The sequence below is a fragment of the Palaemon carinicauda genome, chromosome 29 (genome assembly GCF_036898095.1).
Source record: "Palaemon carinicauda isolate YSFRI2023 chromosome 29, ASM3689809v2, whole genome shotgun sequence".
NCBI lineage: Eukaryota > Metazoa > Arthropoda > Malacostraca > Decapoda > Palaemonidae > Palaemon > Palaemon carinicauda.
Genome location: NC_090753.1, coordinates 88249309 through 88271808, shown reverse-complemented (window position 1 = coordinate 88271808; position 22500 = coordinate 88249309). Strand labels below are relative to the sequence as shown.

The 22500-nt window shown below is 39.0% G+C and overlaps 1 long non-coding RNA gene across 1 annotated transcript in view; it reads right to left on the bottom strand.

The window, feature by feature from the left end:
• Window positions 1-22500, bottom strand: part of LOC137622342 (uncharacterized) — a 165926-nt gene that overhangs the window by 129051 nt on the left and 14375 nt on the right. The window lies entirely within an intron of this gene.

Sequence of the window (22500 nt, the reverse complement as noted above, 5' to 3'; positions counted from 1 at the left end):
AATTTGGCTATTGAACGAGATCAATTTTCTCCCAATTTTACACAATTTTACCACTCTCTCTCTAATTTGGCTAATGAACGAGATCAATTTTCTCCCAATTTTACACAAATTTTACCACATTCTTAATTTGGCTATTGAACGAGATCAATTTTCTCCCAATTTACACAAATTTTACCACTCTCTCTTAATTTGGCTAATGAACGAGATCAATTTTCTCCCAATTTTACACAAATTTTACCACACTCTTAATTTGGCTATTGAACGAGATCAATTTTCTCCCAATTTTACACAAATTTTACCACACTCTTAATTTGGCTATTGAACGAGATCAATTTTCTCCCAATTTTACACAAATTTAACCACACTCTTAATTTGGCTATTGAACGAGATCAATTTTCTCCCGAATTTTACACAATTTTACCACTCTCTCTTAATTGGCTAATGAACGAGATCAATTTTCTCCCAATTTTACACAAATTTTACCACACTCTTAATTTGGCTATTGAACGAGATCAATTTTCTCCCAATTTTACACAAAATTTTACCACACTCTTAATTTGGCTATTGAACGAGATCAATTTTCTCCAATTTTACACAAATTTTACCACACTCTTAATTTGGCTATTGAACGAGATCAATTTTCTCCCAATTTTACCACAAATTTAACCACACTCTTAATTTGGCTATTGAACGAGATCAATTTTCTCCCAATTTTACACAAATTTTACCACACTCTTAATTTGGCTAATGAACGAGATCAATTTTCTCCCAATTTTACACAAATTTTACCACACTCTTAATTTGGCTATTGAACGAGATCAATTTTCTCCCAATTTTACACAAATTTTTACCACTCTCTCTTAAATTGGCTAATGAACGAGATCAATTTTCTCCCAATTTTACACAAATTTTACCACACACTTAATTTGGCTATTGAACGAGATCAATTTTCTCCCAATTTTACACAAATTTTACCACTCTCTCTTAATTTGGCTAATGAACGAGATCAATTTTCTCCAATTTTACACAAATTTTACCACACTCTTAATTTGGCTATTGAACGAGATCAATTTTCTCCCAATTTTACACAAATTTTACCACACTCTTAATTTGGCTATTGAACGAGATCAATTTTCTCCCTAATTTTACACAAATTTAACCACACTCTTAATTTGGCTATTGAACGAGATCAATTTTCTCCCAATTTTACACAAATTTTACCACTCTCTCTTAATTTGGCTAATGAACGAGATCAATTTTCTCCCAATTTTACACAAATTTTACCACACTCTTAATTTGGCTATTGAACGAGATCAATTTTCTCCCAATTTACACAAATTTTACCACACTCTTAATTTGGCTATTGAACGAGATCAATTTTCTCCCATTTTTACACAAATTTTACCACACTCTTAATTTGGCTATTGAACGAGATCAATTTTCTCCCAATTTTACACAAATTTAACCACACTCTTAATTTGGCTATTGAACGAGATCAATTTTCTCCCAATTTTACACAAATTTTACCACACTCTTAATTTGGCTAATGAACGAGATTAATTTTCTCCCAATTTTACACAAATTTTACCACAACTCTTAATTTGGCTATTGAACGAGATCAATTTCTCTCCCAATTTTACACAAATTTTACCACACTCTTAATTTGGCTAATGAACGAGATCAATTTTCTCCCAATGTTACACAATTTTACCTCACTCTCTAATTTAGCTAATAAATGAGATGAATTTTCCCCCAATTTTCCTCCAATTTTCTCCCATTTCTACCCCACTATCTTAATTTGGCTAATGAATTATATGAATTTCCCCCAATTTTCTTCCAATTTTTACCCAAATTTTCCTCTTTACAAGATTTTATGACAACAACAAATGCAGCCGTTACTAATCCACTGCAACACAGAAGCTTCAGACTATTCAATTTCCAGTACCTTATCATAAATAGTAACTTACTTCAGAAACTATTTCCACATACTTAAACATTCGGTTTTTATTTTTTCTATTTTTTTTTTAAACAGAGAAATACAAAACTTAACGCGAGTGGAACGTTTTGTCATCAAACGTTATATGTGGAAAAAATGACAAAATATATAAGAGTTGCTAAATAAATTCTGTTTACTTCACATATCCAGTAAGAGTCGTTACAGTATTATATCTTTTTACTAAGGCCCGTGGGGGAAGCAGGCGAGATGTATCAATTGCAGGATTTATATCATGGTGTGATTTTGAAATAAAATAAAAATTCCTTCAAAGATTTTTTTATTTTATTTTGTCATGATGGAAAAATAGGTGATGTGGGATTACTATTGTTATTATTCTTATTGTTATCATTGTTTTTATTTTTATTATTATTATTATTATTATTATTATTATCATTATTATTATTAATGAAATCATTGAAATAGTATTATCATTGAAATTATATATACTTTATAGTTTCTAGTAATATTAGTAATTTCAATAATAATAATAATAATAATAATAATAATAATTTGTTTACATAGAAAGGGTAACAAACGTAGTCGAGATAAACTGTAGTAACTTGATATACAAAAAAAAAAAAAAAAAAAAAAAAAAAAAAAAAAAAAAAAAAAAACTGTAATAAAAGAAGAAGGAATCCAGTCTTTTGTACATACCGATGACTGTAAAATCCTTTTGTATTATGAACGGTATTGAATACAAAAAGAAGAAGAAGAAGAAGAAGAAGAAGAAGAAGAAGAAGAAGAAGAAGAAGAAGAAGAAGAAGAAGAAGAACTCGAGTCTCCAGTTACCTAACAAAAATTACTGTCTAACTAATGGGTCAATCATGACATCTTGTCCATGGATGCTTCATATATTATTATTAGTGCAATCTCGAACGCGCATGGTGGAGGGTTGCACGAATCTTCTGATGAAAAAACTCGAGAGAGAGAGAGAGAGAGAGAGAGAGAGAGAGAGAGAGGAGGAGAGAGAGAGAGAGAGAGAGAACGTGGCCACTTGCAAGTGAGAGAGAGAGAACATGGCCACTTGCAAGTGAGAGAGAGAGAGTGAACGTGGCCACTTGCAAGTGAGAGAGAGAGTGCGTAGCCACTTGCAAGTGAGAGAGAGAGAGAGAGAGAGGAGAGAGAGAGAGAGAGAGAGAGAGAGAGAGAGAGTGCGTAGCCACTGTGCAAGGTGAGAGAGAGAGAGAGAGGAGAGATGAGAGAGAGAGGAGAGAGAGAGAGAGAGAGAGAGAGAGAGGAGAGAGAGAGAACGTGGCCCACCTGCAAGTGAGAGAGCGCGTAGGCCACTTGCAAGTGAGAGAGAGAGAGAGACGAGATGAGAGGAGAGAGAGAGAGAGGAGAGAGAGGCGGTCTTTTCGATAAAAAAGTCTATCAATTAAGAGCATTTTTCCAAGCTGATATGACGGTATTTTGAGTGAACACTGACTGCTCACCTCTCTCTCTCTCTCTCTCTCTCTCTCTCGTCTCTCTCTCTCTCTCTCTCTCTCTCCTCTCTCTTCTCTCTCTCTCAGCAGCTAGAGAAAGACGTAGATAAAACAGATAAACAGAGATTGCCTGATCATTTGCAAGCGGGAAATGTTTTCCTGCAATGATTCTTTATGTGTTGCAATCTTGAGTTATTGAATTCAGAGTAACGTTTTATGATATCTGAGGTGACGAGCAATTTTAGTTACTGCTTTTCTTCATCTCTTTACTAATCTCCTTTCTCATTCTGTTCTTATTTTACCTAATCCTATTTTATTATTATAATTACTTGCTCCCTAGTTGGAAAAGCAGGATGCTATAAGCCCAGGGGGCCCCAACAGGGAATATAGCCCAGTGAGGAAAGGAAACAAGTAACAAAATTGAAATAAATATTTCATATGTAAACTATAAAAACTTTAACAAAACAAGAGGAAGAGAAATAAAATAGAATAATGTGCCTGAGTGTACTTCCAAGCAAGAGAACTCTAACCCAAGACAGTGAAAGACCATGGTAGAAGGCTATGACACTACCCAAGATTAGAGAACAGCTTACCATAGCTAAAGAGTCTCTTCTACCCTTACCAAGAGGAAAGTAGCCAACTGAACAACTACAGTGCAGTAGTTAACCCCTTGGGAGAAGAAGGATTATTTAATGAATCTCAGTGTTGTCAGGTGTATGAGGACAAAGGAGAATCTGTAAAGAATAGCGCAGACTATTCGGTTTATGTGTAGGCAAAGAGAAAGTGAACAGTAACCAGAGAGAAGGATCCAATGTAGTCTGGCCAGTCAAAGGACCCCTTAAACTCCCTGCTACTTCCCATCGTCATTCTCTTATTCCCTCTCTTTTCATGTCTATCCTCCTCTATCTTTCCATCTCCCGCCATTTATTAATCTCTCTTTATTCCTTATCTCATTCTGTACTCATTCCACCTAACCTTCTTTTTCCTGCTACTTATCATCTTCCTTCTCTTATTCCCTCTATTCATATCTAATCTCTTCTATCTTTCCATCTCCTGTCATTTCTTAACCTATCTTTATTCCCTATCTTCTTTTTCCTCCTACCCTACCCATCTTCTTTCTCTTATTCCCTCCCTTTTCATGTCTAATCTCCTTTATCTTTCCATCTCCCGTCATATCTTAACCTATCTTTATTCCCTGTCGTCTTTTTCTTTCTACTTCCCATCTTCTTTCTTCTCTTATTCCCTCTATTTTCATGTCTAATCTCCTTTATCTTTCCATCTCCCGTCATCTCTTAACCTATCTTTATCCCCTAGCTTCTTTTTCCTCCTACTTCCCATCTTCTTCCTTCTCTTATTCCCTCTCTTTTCGTATCTAATCTCTTCTATCTTTCCATCTCCTGTCATTTCTTAACATATCTTTATTCCCTATCTTCTTTTTCCTCCTACCTACCATTTTCTTTCATCTCTTATTCCCTCCCTTTTCATGTCTAATCTCCTTTATCTTTCCATGGACCGTCATTTCTTACCTATCTTTATCCCCTATCTTCTTTTTCTTCCTACCTACCATCTTCCTTCTCTTATTCCCTCTCTTTTCATGTCTAATCTCCTTTATCTTTCCATTTCCCGTCATTTCTTAACCTATCTTTATTCCCTATCGTCTTTTATTCCTCCTACTTCCCATCTTCTCTCTTCTCTTATTCCCTCTCTTTTCATGTACAATCTCCATCTTTCCATCGCCCGTCATTTCTTATTATTATTATTACCATCCAAGCTACAACCCTAGTTGGAAAAGCATGATGCTATAAGCCCAGGGGCTCCAACATGTCTAATCCCCGTCTCTTCCTTCTCCTCAACCAATCTCGTTTCCTCTTCTGACAGATGACTAAGAACTCTAGACTCTTGATCAATAACAAAAACACCAACTGCATTCTCCAAAATTAAATCACAGAATGATTTACCAATAGAAAATAACCTCGAATTTATATTTATGGTGTCATGGTTCGGTGTTTGACTTTCTACCGATTTACAAATTGTGGAAATTGTAAAATTTATTTCGTTCATCGTAGAATTTCCATGTTTAATTTATTATTATTATTAATAATTATTTCTATCATTATTATTATTATTATTATTATTATTATTATAATTATAATTATTATTATCATTAATGATTGTGAAAGTGGAGAAATATACTCTGTTTTCGCCGTTAAATTCTTATATATTTAGCTTCTATAAATTGTAAATATTGAAAAAAAATATACTCTGTTTTCGTCGTTGAAGTTTGATGAATCTAATTTCAGTAAATTTTGAAAATGGAGACATATATTGTTTTCGGCATTAAATTCTGATGTACTTAGTTTTTCATATAAAATGTGAAAAACAAGAAATACATTATGTTTTCGTCCTTGAATTCTGATGTATTTAATTTCTGTAAAATAAGGAAACGGAAAAATACTGTATATTCTGTTTTCGTCATTAAATTCTGATAAATATATTTATTTTGTAATTAGTGAAAGTGGAGAAATATATACTGCTTTCGTCGTTAAACTCCGATATACTTGACGCCTACAATATAAGAAATATATTTCAAGGACATTATTGTAATACAAGGATTTCAGTTCCTTTCAAATATAAAGAAAAAAATATTCTTTTAGTTTAATGTTAAATTCCTTTGTAACCAGCCTATGTAAATCATGAAAAACAATCATTAGGTAGTAGGCTGGCCAGGGCACCAGCCACCCGTTGAGATACTACCGCAAGAGAGTTATGGGGTCATTTGACTGACCAGACAATAATACATTGGATCCTCCTCTCTGGCAACAGTTCACTTTCCCTTTGCCTACAAATGCACAACGAATAGTCTAGCCTATTCTTTACAGATTCCCCTCTGTCCTCATACACCTGACAACACAGATTACCAAACAAATCTTCTTCACCCAAGGGGTTAACCAATGCACTGTAATTGGTCAGTGGCTACATTCCTCATGGTAAGGTTAGAAGAGACTCTTTAGCTATGGTAAGCAGCTCTTCTAAGAGAAAGACACTCCAAAATCAAACCAGTGTTCTCTAGTCTTGGGTAGTGTCATAGCTTCTGTACCATGGTCTTTCACTGTCTTGGTGTAGAGTTCTCTTGCTTGAGGGTACACTAATGCACACTAGTCTATCCAATTTCTCTTCCTCTTGTTTTGTTAAAGTTCTTATAGTTTATATAGGAAATATTTATTTTAATGTTATTGTTCTTAAGATATTTTATTTTTCCTTGTTTCCTTTCCTCACAGGGCTATTTTCCCTGTTGGAGCCCCTGGGCTTATAGCATCCAGCTTTTCCAACTAGGGTTGTAACTTAGCAAATAATAATAATAATAATAATAATAATAATAATAATAATAATAATAATAATAATAATACTAAGCTATGGGAAGACACATAGGTTTTTTACAGTGATATCAGCAGTTATTGGGCGGTATTCATAAAAAAAAAGGATATGCTTATACTTGCAAAATATGAAGGAAATCCTTCTACTTGTATACATAAACATTTCAAGCAAAAGATTCTACTTTTAGAGCAAAAGCATATCCTTATAATCACATAAAAGTTATACATAAAGAAGACCCTTTACTTCATATAAAGAGCATATGCTTCGAAAAAGCTGAGTCTGGTCAGTAGCAGACTGCAGTTCGAAGAGAAAGGTTGTTCTGTCCGATTCTCAGCACGATGGCAGATTTTGTGGATGTGAGGCATGTTAAACAATACATGCCCCGTTTACCCACACTTGATCGTGATTTCAAGATGTTATTCCGTTTTGAAGAACAAAATGTACAGTGGCTTGCGGACAGATATCTTGTCCACACCTGGAATCTTGATGAAATATCAAGGTTAAGCCATAACTTGGTGATATGCATTTTACATTTCCTTTTGCATGTATAAACAGTTGGGAGAATACGAAGGCTGCTGTATTTAGGATATATGTACAAACAGTATATATGTATGTATGTATGTATGTATGTATGTATGTATGTATATATATATATATATATATATATATATATATATATATATATGTGTGTGTGTGTGTGTGTGTGTGTGTGTGTGTGTGTGTGTGTGTACAGTACATGCAAATATACTGTATTCATATAATATATATATATATATATATATATATATATATATATATATATATATATATATACATATATATATATATATATATATATATATATATATATATATATATGTACAGTATATGTATGTATATATTATATATATGTATGTATATATATACATCGTATAGATATACATATACACAGAATATTCATATACTGCAAAAGCTTATATACATGCATGTATATACACATACATACACTATATGTATGTATATATATATATATATATATATATATATATATATATATATATATATATATATATATATATATCGATTCGTACCAGAAATAGATTGGTCTAAATCCCAAACCTGAAATAATTTAGCTGAAATCAACTGTTTCAATTCAGTTTGCTTTAAACCTCTAATTACCCTTCGCCCTTCGTCCGGGTATCTTAAAGTTTCCTTCAAACTGCAATGTTGAGCGTTTAGCGTCTTCAAAACTTTCCAACTCAAATCCATAAATCAAATCACGTAGATTATTATTATTATTATTATTATTATTATTATTATTATTATTATCATTATTATTTCATTATCATTATTATTACTGTTGTTGTTGTTGTTGTTGTTATAAAACAAGAATGGAATTTTTCGCGAGTCCTAAAAGAATTCGGATGAAAATCTTCTCGGATTTCCAAATGGATTCAGAAGAAATAGCCATAGACTTAGCATGGAATTCTGAAAGCCTCCAGAACGGAATCTCAGAACGGTATCGGAAGAAAACTTTCCCGGATTTCCAAATGGCTTCAGAAAAAATAGCCATAGACTTAGCATGGAATTCTGAATGCCTCCAGAATGGAATCTCAGAACGGTTTCGGAAGAAAACTTTCCGGAATTTCCAAAAGTCTTCAAAGGACATAGCCGTATACTTAACATGGATTTCTGAATGACTCCAGAACTGAAATTTCCACGAGCAGTCCTGAACTCCTCCCCGTCAAATGACTTCTGAAGACATGATCTTCATTTTTTCAAACGTAGCCTGCAACACCTCACATGATCTGTATGTACCTGGCGAAATCTAACCAAGGAATTGCGCGTCAATAGGAGTAAGAGGAAATGAATTGATGACTTGGAGAAGGATTTCACTTAACTCACAGGGATCGCATTCTGGCGGAATAGGAAGCTGCCGGTAAGAATTATATGTTACGTCTTCGGAACACCATCAACTACAAATGGTTTTGGTTGCTGCCGAAGTTGCCGATCGTTCGTTTTATATCGCCCGACCTATAGAAAGACACGGGATCTTCCGTTGGCAGCTGAGCTTTGAAGATCATAATGTATGCGCCTTGAAGGATCCTTTGCTTGGGCTTTTGCGACGATGTCTTATTAAAGGAGACTCGGAAAAAGTACGAGGCTTTGTATCGTTGCAAAAAACGGATTGCAGGGAATGAGGATGGAGGCAGAATGGTTCAACTAAACGGTGAGTGATGTGTAGTTCTTCAACAGGATTGTCCCAAAATTCGCCATTAAAATACGGACATATCCAGGCGACATTGGTAAATATATCATGTTGCTCGTCATTCACTTTGGCATGATAGTGTATGCGGAGAAATCGATAGTATTCATCTCTTTACTCATTGTCCAGATAGGTAAAGAATAACTGCCTTCGATTTCCCTGAGGAATCTGACGAAGTGAGTACTAGCGGCACTGAAATATCTTTTGAAATCTAGAAGGACACTGACGAACTAAGGAAAAGAGACAATGAAATCTCGAAAAAAACAGATAATTTAATGAAAGATCTTGAAAACTAGAAGACAGGAGAGAACAGCGAAGAGGACCCTCTAATGCCAGAGGTAAGACACCTGAAAATAGAGAGCCTCTAATGCTAGAAGTAAGGCTCCTCAAAATATAGATCGAAGACCCTCTAATGCTAAAAGTATAGAACCTAAAAATATATGTAAAAGAACTTCGAATGCTAGAAGTGTGGGAGCTAAAGAGAGAGGTCAAAGAACTTCTAATGTTAGAGGTGTAGGAGCTATAAAGAGAGGTCAAAGAACTTCTAATGCTTGAGGTAAGGGACCTGAAAAGAGGTCAAAGAACTTCTAATGCTAGAGGTGTGGGAGCTAAAAAGAGGTCAAAGAACTTATAATACTAGAGGTGTGGGAGCTAAAAAGAGGTCAAAGTATTTCTAATGCTAGAAGTGTGGGAGCTAAAAAGAAGTCAAAGAACTTCTAATGCAAGGGGTGTGGCAGCTAAAAAGAGGTCAAAGAACTTCTAATGCTAGAGGTGTGGGAGCTAAAAAGAGGTCAAAGAACTTCTAATGCTAGAGGTGTGGGAGCTAAATAGAGGTCAAAGAACTTCTAATGCAAGGGGTGTGGGAGCTAAAAAGAGGTCAAAGAACTTCTAATGCTAGAGGTGTGGGAGCTAAAAAGAGGTCAAAGAACTTCTAATGCTAGAGGTGTGGGAGCTAAATAGAGGTCAAAGAACTTCTAATGCAAGGGGTGTGGGAGCTAAAAAGAGGTCAAAGATCTTCTAATGCAAGGGGTGTGGGAGCTAAAAAGAGGTCAAAGAACTTCTAATGCAAGGGGTGTGGGAGCTAAAAAGAGGTCAAAGAACTTCTAATGCAAGAGGTGTGGGAGCTAAAAAGAGGTCAAAGAACTTCTAATGCAAGGGGTGTGGGAGCTAAAAAGAGGTCAAAGAACTTCTAATGCAAGGGGTGTGGGAGCTAAAAAGAGGTCAAAGATCTTCTAATGCAAGGGGTGTGGGAGCTAAAAAGAGGTCAAAGAACTTCTAATGCTAGAGGTGTGGGAGCTAAAAAGAGGTCAAAGAACTTCTAATGCAAGGGGTGGGGGAGCTAAAAAGAGGTCAAAGAACTTCTAATGCAAGGGGTGTGGGAGCTAAAAAGAGGTCAAAGATCTTCTAATGCAAGGGGTGTGGGAGCTAAAAAGAGGTCAAAGATCTTCTAATGCAAGGGGTGTGAGAGCTAAAATGAGGTCAAAGATCTTCTAATGCAAGGGGTGTGGGAGCTAAAAAGAGGTCAAAGATCTTCTAATGCAAGGGGTGTGGGAGCTAAAAAGAGGTCAAAGAACTTCTAATGCAAGGGGAGGGGGAGCTAAAAAGATGTAAAAAAAACTTCTAATGCAAGGGGTGTGGGAGCTAAAAAGAGGACAAAGATCTTCTAATGCAAGGGGTGTGGGAGCTAAAAAGAGGTCAAAGAACTTCTAATGCAAGGGGTGTGAGAGCTAAAAAGAGGTCAAAGAACTTCTAATGCAAGGGGTGGGGGAGCTAAAAAGAGGTCAAAGAACTTCTAATGCAAGGGGTGTGGGAGCTAAAAAGAGGTCAAAGAACTTCTAATGCAAGGGGTGGGGGAGCTAAAAAGAGGTAAAAAAAAACTTCTAATGCAAGGGGTGGGGGAGCTAAAGAGATTCAAAGAACTTCTAATGCAAGGGGTGTGGGAGCTAAAAAGAGATCAAAGAACTTCTAATGCAAGGGGTGAGGGAGCTAAAAAGAGGTAAAAAAAACTTCTAATGCAAGGGGTGTGGGAGCTAAAAAGAGGTCAAAGAACTTCTAATGCAAGGGGTGTGGGAGCTAAAAAGAGGTCAAAGAACTTCTAATGCAAGGGGTGGGGGAGCTAAAAAGAGGTCAAAGAACTTCTAATGCAAGGGGTGTGGGAGCTAAAAAGAGGTCAAAGAACTTCTAATGCAAGGGGTGGGGGAGCTAAAAAGAGGTAAAAAAAAACTTCTAATGCAAGGGGTGGGGGAGCTAAAGAGATTCAAAGAACTTCTAATGCAAGGGGTGTGGGAGCTAAAAAGAGGTCAAAGAACTTCTAATGCAAGGGGTGAGGGAGCTAAAAAGAGGTAAAAAAAACTTCTAATGCAAGGGGTGTGGGAGCTAAAAAGAGGTCAAAGAACTTCTAATGCAAGGGGTGTGGGAGCTAAAAAAAGGTCAAAGAACTTCTAATGCAAGGGGTGTGGGAGCTAAAAAGAGGTCAAAGAACTTCTAATGCAAGGGGTGTGGGAGCTAAAAAGAGGTCAAAGAACTTCTAATGCAAGGGGTGGGGGAGCTAAAAAGAGGTCAAAGAACTTCTAATGCAAGGGGTGTGGGAGCTAAAAAGAGGTCAAAGAACTTCTAATGCAAGGGGTGGGGGAGCTAAAAAGAGGTAAAAAAAAATTTCTAATGCAAGGGGTGGGGGAGCTAAAGAGATTCAAAGAACTTCTAATGCAAGGGGTGTGGGAGCTAAAAAGAGGTCAAAGAACTTCTAATGCAAGGGATGAGGGAGCTAAAAAGAGGTAAAAAACTTCTAATGCAAGGGGTGTGGGAGCTAAAAAGAGGTCAAAGAATTTCTAATGCAAGGGGTGTGGGAGCTAAAAAGAGGTCAAAGAACTTCTAATGCAAGAGGTGGGGGAGCTAAAAAGAGGTAAAAAAAAAATTCTAATGCAAGGGGTGTGGGAGCTAAAAAGAAGTCAAAGAACTTCTAATGCAAGGGGTGTGGGAGCTAAAAAGAGGTCAAAGAACTTCTAATGCAAGGGGTGGGGGAGCTAAAAAGAGGTCAAAGAACTTCTAATGCAAGGGGTGGGGGAGCTGAAAAGAGGTCAAAGAACTTCTAATGCAAGGGGTGGGGGAGCTAAAAAGAGGTCAAAGAACTTCTAATGCAAGGGGTGTGGGAGCTAAAAAGAGGTCAAAGAACTTCTAATGCAAGGGGTGTGGGAGCTAAAAAGAGGTCAAAGAACTTCTAATGCAAGGGGTGGGGGAGCTAAAAAGAGGTCAAAAAACTTCTAATGCAAGGGGTGGGGGAGCTAAAAAGAGGTCAAAGAACTTCTAATGCAAGGGGTGGGGGAGCTAAAAAGAGGTCAAAGAACTTCTAATGCAAGGGATGGGGGAGCTAAAAAGAGGTCAAAGAACTTCTAATGCAAGGGGTGGGGGAGCTGAAAAGAGGTCAAAGAACTTCTAATGCAAGGAGTGGGAGAGCTAAAAAGAGGTCAAAGAACTTCTAATGCAAGGGGTGGGGGAGAGGTCAAAGAACTTCTACTGCAAGGGGTAGGGGAGCTAAAAAGAGGTCAAAGAACTTCTAATGCAAGGGGTGGGAGAGCTAAAAAGAGGTCAAAGAACTTCTAATGCAAGGGGTGGGGGAGCTAAAAAGAGGTCAAAGAACTTCTAATGCAAGGGGTGTGGGAGCTAAAAAGAGGTCAAAGAACTTCTAATGCAAGGGGTGTGGGAGCTAAAAAGAGGTCAAAGAACTTCTAATGCAAGGGGTGGGGGAGCTAAAAAGAGGTCAAAGAACTTCTAATGCAAGGGATGGGGAAGCTAAAAGGAGATCAAAGAACTTCTAATGCAAGGGGTGTGGGAGCTAAAAAGAGGTCAAAGAACTTCTACTGCAAGGGGTAGGGGAGCTAAAAAGAGGTCAAAGAACTTCTAATGCAAGGGGTGGGGGAGCTAAAAAGAGGTCAAAGAACTTCTAATGCAAGGGGTGGGGGAGCTAAAAAGAGGCCAAAGAACTTCTAATGCAAGGGGTGTGGGAGCTAAAAAGAGGTCAAAGAACTTCTAATGCAAGGGGTGTGGGAGCTGAAAAGAGGTCAAAGAACTTCTAATGCAAGGGGTGGGGGAGCTAAAAAGAGGTCAAAGAACTTCTAATGCAAGGGATGGGGAAGCTAAAAGGAGGTCAAAGAACTTCTAATGCAAGGGGTGTGGGAGCTAAAAAGAGGTCAAAGAACTTCTAATGCAAGGGGTGTGGGAGCTAAAAAGAGGTCAAAGAACTTCTAATGCAAGGGGTGGGGGAGCTAAAAAGAGGTCAAAGAACTTCTAATGCAAGGGGTGTGGGAGCTAAAAAGAGGTCAAAGAACTTCTAATGCAAGGGGTGGGGGAGCTAAAAAGAGGTAAAAAAAAAATTCTAATGCAAGGGGTGGGGGAGCTAAAGAGATTCAAAGAACTTCTAATGCAAGGGGTGTGGGAGCTAAAAAGAGGTCAAAGAACTTCTAATGCAAGGGATGAGGGAGCTAAAAAGAGGTAAAAAACTTCTAATGCAAGGGGTGTGGGAGCTAAAAAGAGGTCAAAGAACTTCTAATGCAAGGGGTGTGGGAGCTAAAAAGAGGTCAAAGAACTTCTAATGCAAGAGGTGGGGGAGCTAAAAAGAGGTAAAAAAAAAAAAAATTCTAATGCAAGGGGTGTGGGAGCTAAAAAGAAGTCAAAGAACTTCTAATGCAAGGGGTGTGGGAGCTAAAAAGAGGTCAAAGAACTTCTAATGCAAGGGGTGGGGGAGCTAAAAAGAGGTCAAAGAACTTCTAATGCAAGGGGTGGGGGAGCTGAAAAGAGGTCAAAGAACTTCTAATGCAAGGGGTGGGGGAGCTAAAAAGAGGTCAAAGAACTTCTAATGCAAGGGGTGGGGGAGCTAAAAAGAGGTCAAAGAACTTCTAATGCAAGGGGTGTGGGAGCTAAAAAGAGGTCAAAGCACTTCTAATGCAAGGGATGGGGGAGCTAAAAAGAGGTCAAAAAACTTCTAATGCAAGGGGTGGGGGAGCTAAAAAGAGGTCAAAGAACTTCTAATGCAAGGGGTGGGGGGGCTAAAAAGAGGTCAAAGAACTTCTAATGCAAGGGGTGTGGGAGCTAAAAAGAGGTCAAAGAACTTCTAATGCAAGGGGTGGGGGAGCTAAAAAGAGGTAAAAAAAAACTTCTAATGCAAGGGGTGGGGGAGCTAAAGAGATTCAAAGAACTTCTAATGCAAGGGGTGTGGGAGCTAAAAAGAGGTCAAAGAACTTCTAATGCAAGGGGTGAGGGAGCTAAAAAGAGGTAAAAAAAACTTCTAATGCAAGGGGTGTGGGAGCTAAAAAGAGGTCAAAGAACTTCTAATGCAAGGGGTGTGGGAGCTAAAAAGAGGTCAAAGAACTTCTAATGCAAGGGGTGGGGGAGCTAAAAAGAGGTCAAAGAACTTCTAATGCAAGGGGTGTGGGAGCTACAAAGAGGTCAAAGAACTTCTAATGCAAGGGGTGGGGGAGCTAAAAAGAGGTAAAAAAAAACTTCTAATGCAAGGGGTGGGGGAGCTAAAGAGATTCAAAGAACTTCTAATGCAAGGGGTGTGGGAGCTAAAAAGAGGTCAAAGAACTTCTAATGCAAGGGGTGAGGGAGCTAAAAAGAGGTAAAAAAAACTTCTAATGCAAGGGGTGTGGGAGCTAAAAAGAGGTCAAAGAACTTCTAATGCAAGGGGTGTGGGAGCTAAAAAAAGGTCAAAGAACTTCTAATGCAAGGGGTGTGGGAGCTAAAAAGAGGTCAAAGAACTTCTAATGCAAGGGGTGTGGGAGCTAAAAAGAGGTCAAAGAACTTCTAATGCAAGGGGTGGGGGAGCTAAAAAGAGGTCAAAGAACTTCTAATGCAAGGGGTGTGGGAGCTAAAAAGAGGTCAAAGAACTTCTAATGCAAGGGGTGGGGGAGCTAAAAAGAGGTAAAAAAAAATTTCTAATGCAAGGGGTGGGGGAGCTAAAGAGATTCAAAGAACTTCTAATGCAAGGGGTGTGGGAGCTAAAAAGAGGTCAAAGAACTTCTAATGCAAGGGATGAGGGAGCTAAAAAGAGGTAAAAAACTTCTAATGCAAGGGGTGTGGGAGCTAAAAAGAGGTCAAAGAACTTCTAATGCAAGGGGTGTGGGAGCTAAAATGAGGTCAAAGAACTTCTAATGCAAGAGGTGGGGGAGCTAAAAAGAGGTAAAAAAAAAATTCTAATGCAAGGGGTGTGGGAGCTAAAAAGAAGTCAAAGAACTTCTAATGCAAGGGGTGTGGGAGCTAAAAAGAGGTCAAAGAACTTCTAATGCAAGGGGTGGGGGAGCTAAAAAGAGGTCAAAGAACTTCTAATGCAAGGGGTGGGGGAGCTGAAAAGAGGTCAAAGAACTTCTAATGCAAGGGGTGGGGGAGCTAAAAAGAGGTCAAAGAACTTCTAATGCAAGGGGTGGGGGAGCTAAAAAGAGGTCAAAGAACTTCTAATGCAAGGGGTGTGGGAGCTAAAAAGAGGTCAAAGAACTTCTAATACAAGGGGTGGGGGAGCTAAAAAGAGGTCAAAAAACTTCTAATGCAAGGGGTGGGGGAGCTAAAAAGAGGTCAAAGAACTTCTAATGCAAGGGGTGGGGGAGCTAAAAAGAGGTCAAAGAACTTCTAATGCAAGGGATGGGGGAGCTAAAAAGAGGTCAAAGAACTTCTAATGCAAGGGGTGGGGGAGCTGAAAAGAGGTCAAAGAACTTCTAATGCAAGGAGCGGGAGAGCTAAAAAGAGGTCAAAGAACTTCTAATGCAAGGGGTGGGGGAGCTAAAAAGAGGTCAAAGAACTTCTACTGCAAGGGGTAGGGGAGCTAAAAAGAGGTCAAAGAACTTCTAATGCAAGGGGTGGGAGAGCTAAAAAGAGGTCAAAGAACTTCTAATGCAAGGGGTGGGGGAGCTAAAAAGAGGTCAAAGAACTTCTAATGCAAGGGGTGTGGGAGCTAAAAAGAGGTCAAAGAACTTCTAATGCAAGGGGTGTGGGAGCTAAAAAGAGGTCAAAGAACTTCTAATGCAAGGGGTGGGGGAGCTAAAAAGAGGTCAAAGAACTTCTAATGCAAGGGATGGGGAAGCTAAAAGGAGATCAAAGAACTTCTAATGCAAGGGGTGTGGGAGCTAAAAAGAGGTCAAAGAACTTCTACTGCAAGGGGTAGGGGAGCTAAAAAGAGGTCAAAGAACTTCTAATGCAAGGGGTGGGGGAGCTAAAAAAGAGGTCAAAGAACTTCTAATGCAAGGGGTGGGGGAGCTAAAAAGAGGCCAAAGAACTTCTAATGCAAGGGGTGTGGGAGCTAAAAAGAGGTCAAAGAACTTCTAATGCAAGGGGTGTGGGAGCTGAAAAGAGGTCAAAGAACTTCTAATGCAAGGGGTGGGGGAGCTAAAAAGAGGTCAAAGAACTTCTAATGCAAGGGATGGGGAAGCTAAAAGGAGGTCAAAGAACTTCTAATGCAAGGGGTGTGGGAGCTAAAAAGAGGTCAAAGAACTTCTAATGCAAGGGGTGTGGGAGCTAAAAAGAGGTCAAAGAACTTCTAATGCAAGGGGTGGGGGAGCTAAAAAGAGGTCAAAGAACTTCTAATGCAAGGGGTGTGGGAGCTAAAAAGAGGTCAAAGAACTTCTAATGCAAGGGGTGGGGGAGCTAAAAAGAGGTAAAAAAAAATTCTAATGCAAGGGGTGGGGGAGCTAAAGAGATTCAAAGAACTTCTAATGCAAGGGGTGTGGGAGCTAAAAAGAGGTCAAAGAACTTCTAATGCAAGGGATGAGGGAGCTAAAAAGAGGTAAAAAACTTCTAATGCAAGGGGTGTGGGAGCTAAAAAGAGGTCAAAGAACTTCTAATGCAAGGGGTGTGGGAGCTAAAAAGAGGTCAAAGAACTTCTAATGCAAGAGGTGGGGGAGCTAAAAAGAGGTAAAAAAAAAAATTCTAATGCAAGGGGTGTGGGAGCTAAAAAGAAGTCAAAGAACTTCTAATGCAAGGGGTGTGGGAGCTAAAAAGAGGTCAAAGAACTTCTAATGCAAGGGGTGGGGGAGCTAAAAAGAGGTCAAAGAACTTCTAATGCAAGGGGTGGGGGAGCTGAAAAGAGGTCAAAGAACTTCTAATGCAAGGGGTGGGGGAGCTAAAAAGAGGTCAAAGAACTTCTAATGCAAGGGGTGGGGGAGCTAAAAAGAGGTCAAAGAACTTCTAATGCAAGGGGTGTGGGAGCTAAAAAGAGGTCAAAGCACTTCTAATGCAAGGGATGGGGGAGCTAAAAAGAGGTCAAAAAACTTCTAATGCAAGGGGTGGGGGAGCTAAAAAGAGGTCAAAGAACTTCTAATGCAAGGGGTGGGGGGGCTAAAAAGAGGTCAAAGAACTTCTAATGCAAGGGATGGGGGAGCTAAAAAGAGGTCAAAGAACTTCTAATGCAAGGGGTGGGGGAGCTGAAAAGAGGTCAAAGAACTTCTAATGCAAGGAGTGGGAGAGCTAAAAAGAGGTCAAAGAACTTCTAATGCAAGGGGTGGGGGAGCTAAAAAGAGGTCAAAGAACTTCTACTGCAAGGGGTAGGGGAGCTAAAAAGAGGTCAAAGAACTTCTAATGCAAGGGGTGGGGGAGCTAAAAAGAGGTCAAAGAACTTCTAATGCAAGGGGTGGGGGAGCTAAAAAGAGGTCAAAGAACTTCCAATGCAAGGGGTGTGGGAGCTAAAAAGAGGTCAAAGAACTTCTAATGCAAGGGGTGTGGGAGCTAAAAAGAGGTCAAAGAACTTCTAATGCAAGGGGTGGGGGAGCTAAAAAGAGGTCAAAGAACTTCTAATGCAAGGGATGGGGAAGCTAAAAGGAGGTCAAAGAACTTCTAATGCAAGGGGTGTGGGAGCTAAAAAGAGGTCAAAGAACTTCTACTGCAAGGGGTAGGGGAGCTAAAAAGAGGTCAAAGAACTTCTAATGCAAGGGGTGGGGGAGCTAAAAAGAGGTCAAAAAATTCTAATGCAAGGGGTGTGGGAGCTAAAAAGAGGTCAAAGAACTTCTAATGCAAGGGGTGTGGGAGCTGAAAAGAGGTCAAAGAACTTCTAATGCAAGGGGTGTGGGAGCTGAAAAGAGGTCAAAGAACTTCTAATGCAAGGGGTGGGGAAGCTAAAAGGAGGTCAAAGAACTTCTAATGCAAGGGATGGGGAAGCTAAAAGGAGGTCAAAGAACTTCTAATGCAAGGGGTGGGGGAGCTAAAAAGAGGTCAAAGAACTTCTAATGCTAGGGGTGTGGGAGCTAAAAAGAGGTCAAAGAACTTCTAATGCAAGGGGTGTGGGAGCTGAAAAGAGGTCAAAGAACTTCTAATGCAAGGGATGGGGGAGCTAAAAAGAGGTCAAAGAACTTCTAATGCAAGGGATGGGGAAGCTAAAAGGAGGTCAAAGAACTTCTAATGCAAGGGGTGTGGGAGCTAAAAAGAGGTCAAAGAACTTCTAATGCAAGGGGTGTGGGAGCTAAAAAGAGGTCAAAGAACTTCTAATGCAAGGGGTGGGGGAGCTAAAAAGAGGTCAAAGAACTTCTAATGCAAGGGATGGGGAAGCTAAAAGGAGGTCAAAGAACTTCTAATGCAAGGGGTGTGGGAGCTAAAAAGAGGTCAAAGAACTTCTAATGCAAGGGGTGGGGGAGCTAAAAAGAGGTCAAAGAACTTCTAATGCAAGGGATGGGGAAGCTAAAAGGAGGTCAAAGAACTTCTAATGCAAGGGGTGGGGGAGCTAAAAAGAGGTCAAAGAACTTCTAATGCAAGGGATGGGGAAGCTAAAAGGAGGTCAAAGAACTTCTAATGCAAGGGGTGGGGGAGCTAAAAAGAGGTCAAAGAACTTCTAATGCAAGGGATGGGGAAGCTAAAAGGAGGTCAAAGAACTTCTAATGCAAGGGGTGGGGGAGCTAAAAAGAGGTCAAAGAACTTCTAATGCAAGGGGTGTGGGAGCTAAAAAGAGGTCAAAGAACTTCTAATGCAAGGGGTGGGGGAGCTAAAAAGAGGTCAAAGAACTTCTAATGCAAGGGATGGGGAAGCTAAAAGGAGGTCAAAGAACTTCTAATGCAAGGGGTGGGGGAGCTAAAAAGAGGTCAAAGAACTTCTAATGCAAGGGATGGGGAAGCTAAAAGGAGGTCAAAGAACTTCTAATGCAAGGGGTGGGGGAGCTAAAAAGAGGTCAAAGAACTTCTAATGCAAGGGATGGGGAAGCTAAAAGGAGGTCAAAGAACTTCTAATGCAAGGGGTGTGGGAGCTAAAAAGAGGTCAAAGAACTTCTAATGCAAGGGATGGGGAAGCTAAAAGGAGGTCAAAGAACTTCTAATGCAAGGGATGGGGAAGCTAAAAGGAGGTCAAAGAACTTCTAATGCAAGGGGTGGGGGAGCTAAAAAGAGGTCAAAGAACTTCTAATGCAAGGGATGGGGAAGCTAAAAGGAGGTCAAAGAACTTCTAATGCAAGGGATGGGGGAGCTAAAAGGAGGTCAAAGAACTTCTAATGCAAGGGGTGGGGGAGCTAAAAAGAGGTCAAAGAACTTCTAATGCAAGGGATGGGGAAGCTAAAAGGAGGTCAAAGAACTTCTAATGCAAGGGGTGGGGGAGCTAAAAAGAGGTCAAAGAACTTCTAATGCAAGGGGTGGGGGAGCTAAAAGGAGGTCAAAGAACTTCTAATGCAAGGGATGGGGAAGCTAAAAGGAGGTCAAAGAACTTCTAATGCAAGGGGTGGGGGAGCTAAAAAGAGGTCAAAGAACTTCTAATGCAAGGGATGGGGAAGCTAAAAGGAGGTCAAAGAACTTCTAATGCAAGGGGTGGGGGAGCTAAAAAGAGGTCAAAGAACTTCTAATGCAAGGGATGGGGAAGCTAAAAGGAGGTCAAAGAACTTCTAATGCAAGGGGTGGGGGAGCTAAAAGGAGGTCAAAGAACTTCTAATGCAAGGGATGGGGAAGCTAAAAAGAGGTCAAAGAACTTCTAATGCAAGGGGTGGGGGAGCTAAAAAGAGGTCAAAGAACTTCTAATGCAAGGGATGGGGGAGGTAAAAAGAGGTCAAAGAACTTCTAATGCAAGGGGTGGGGGAGGTAAAAAGAGGTCAAAGAACTTCTAATGCAAGGGGTGGGGGAGGTAAAAAGAGGTCAAAGAACTTCTAATGCAAGGGGTGGGGGAGCTAAAAAGAGGTCAAAGAACTTCTAATGCAAGGGATGGGGGATAGATGTCGCCAGCGAGGCTTTGGGGAAGGCGCGGATGCGTCTGTGTTCTTTCTGATGCGTAAACTTAATTAAATACAAGTAAAAACAGGGCATTAAATACGTATTATAAATACTAAACGCTTTCTTATCTTGACAGCACAAATGAAATCTTACAAGTTCCAACATGTAACTAAGCGCTCCCGAAACACGAGTCAACCTTTTACTTCTGCTTGGAGGATATCCTCGCAAGTAAAAGGTAATCATTATGAATATGGAAAGAAAGATTTGCTTATACTTCTACCTTTTGCTTCAGAGAACTACCTTGTACTTCTACCTTATGCTTACAAGGATATCCTTCATTTTTATGAATACCTGCCAATGTCTGGTCCTAGCATGGTTGGAGATGGACATAGTCAAGGTCTATAGACTGTACCGCTTTTTGGATTTTAAGTTCTGTAACCATAGCACGAGGTAAAGTTTATCATTATACAATAATGATAAAAAACTTCATTCCAGTTTTAACATAGTAGATACATAAGAACTGGAAAGCATGTCAGTTCGAAGCTATAAAATAGTAAAACACACTAAAAACAAGTTTTATATAACGTACAGAGTAGCCCAACATGAAATACCTGTTAAAATCATGTGTATATACGTATGTAAATTTATATGTTTTATGCATGCTTTATGTATGTACGTACATCATCGAACAATCATGTAATACCTCATCGTTTAGGAGGAAAATAAAAACAAATATACGAACGGGCTTAAATGTTAGAATAGCATCTATGAATCCCGAGTTCCAGCAGTTGCCTGAGAAAAGTACTTCTAGGTTTCCATGTGCGTGCGTGCACGTGATTGCGTGCATAGTCACCGATAGAATCCTTGATTAAGAATGGCAATGTCATGGCACACAAGATGATCTAGCCAGACACACTTCTAATTAGAAGTCTTTAGAAGCATAATTAGTTCCGGTGACTTCTGGCAACGAGACCATGGTAGAGTTACCAGATAGGTCAAGATAACTCGACGAAAGACAAATGGTTTTTAAATAGCCGGTGTGTTTTTTCATCTTACGTGATCATAGCATATTATTTTGACTCACCATCCCTCTCTCATGTTTTACCCATGAGTAATTAATGGCCATTGCGCAAGTTTCAATGGACCCTTAAAGAAAAAGTGACGTAATCGCTCAATGTCGTTATTTTTTTTTTTTTTTTTTTGCAAGGCGAAAGTATCCTGCTCACTCAGGAATCGAACATGTGATATACATAATAAGTCTCAAGAAGAGGAGGTAACTATTATCTAGCTGAAATTACATGACCATTGAATAAAAATATTTTCACAAAGTAACGTGTTCAGAGACGTGAAGACTTGAAAAATTCGAACTTCCATGCTCGACTTTTGCATATAAAGATTCATCTTCGGTAAGAACAAGAAGAACAAGAACAAGTTCAATAACAATAGAATAACAATTTTACCCCACAAAAATTGAATTTCATTAGAGACTCAACAAAGCAAATGTAATTTGACAGAACAACTAATGCTTGGCAATGTTTGATTGAAACAAAACCAATTTTAACTCTTCAATAAGACATGAATTTTAAAATAAAAAAACATTCAAGAAGAAATTAAAGACATCATGACAGAAGAACTGATTACTCAAGAAGAATAAATCTTTCTTCTAATCAAGCAGTTGAACCGTTGGAACTTCAAGGTTCAAACTTGCAGCGAATGTTTTCATGTTGAACAGACCAACATGAATCTTCATAGATTGCATGTGAACGATCTACTTTAACGTTGTTCCTGATCTTAGAATGTTTTATATTAATTACTCATTACTTCTGATGTAGTTTATTTGTTTCATCATTTCCTTTCATCACGGAGTTATTTTGGTATTATTTTTCCCTGTTGTACCCCTTGAGGTTATAGCATCCTGCTTTTCCAACTATAGTTGTAGCTTAGATTATTAATAATAATAATAATAATAATAATAATAATAATAATAATAACAAACGCATGGAGAGGATGATAAGGTTATTAATACATACACTATTACTCTAACGAAGGTACTGGGCTTTATAAAAGGGAAATGGTGCCTAACCTAAAAAGTAGTTTGACCTGACTTTTGAGCATTTGAGTAAATGTAAATATAGATGCCCCAAGAATTAATCTAACCTCAGATAACCACAGCCATCTTGGAACATGATGATGACTAAGATACAGAAAAAAATAAGTAGCCAGGAGCCTAACCTTATTTATAATCTTACTTTAAGTACAAGGGCTTCTTTCCTATTCCTATCCTGCAGACGAACCTTACACTCG